Genomic DNA, 367 nt, shown 5'->3' with positions numbered 1-367 from the left:
CCCCTCCCCTCCTCTCCCCAGACTCTGTCAGCGCCGAGGCCCGTCCCGGACCAACCCCCCCGCCTCACCCCAGCCTGTCCTGGGCCTCCTCGATGAGACGCTTCAGCTCCTCCTCGCTGAGCTGCACCTGCGGGGCGGACACAGAGCGCTGCGGGACGGCACGTGCGAGCGGCTCCGGCGCGCCCTGAGTGACGTAATGGGGGGGAGCGGCTCCGCTTGTCCCAGCGGAGAAAAACGGAAGGGGCGGAGACGGAGACGTGTGAGGTCATCTCTGAGCGCCGGGAAAAACCCGGAAGGAGGGGCGGGGAGTGGCTACAGAGGGGAGGAGGCCGTTGGCCTGCGAGGGGAGGGGGGCGGTGCCTGCGAG

The sequence above is a fragment of the Haliaeetus leucocephalus genome, unplaced genomic scaffold (genome assembly GCF_000737465.1).
Source record: "Haliaeetus leucocephalus isolate CR32 unplaced genomic scaffold, Haliaeetus_leucocephalus-4.0 Scaffold101, whole genome shotgun sequence".
In the NCBI taxonomy this organism is placed as follows: Eukaryota; Metazoa; Chordata; class Aves; order Accipitriformes; family Accipitridae; genus Haliaeetus; species Haliaeetus leucocephalus.
The sequence above is the reverse complement of the archived record's forward strand: the minus strand, read 5'-3'. Positions refer to the sequence as shown.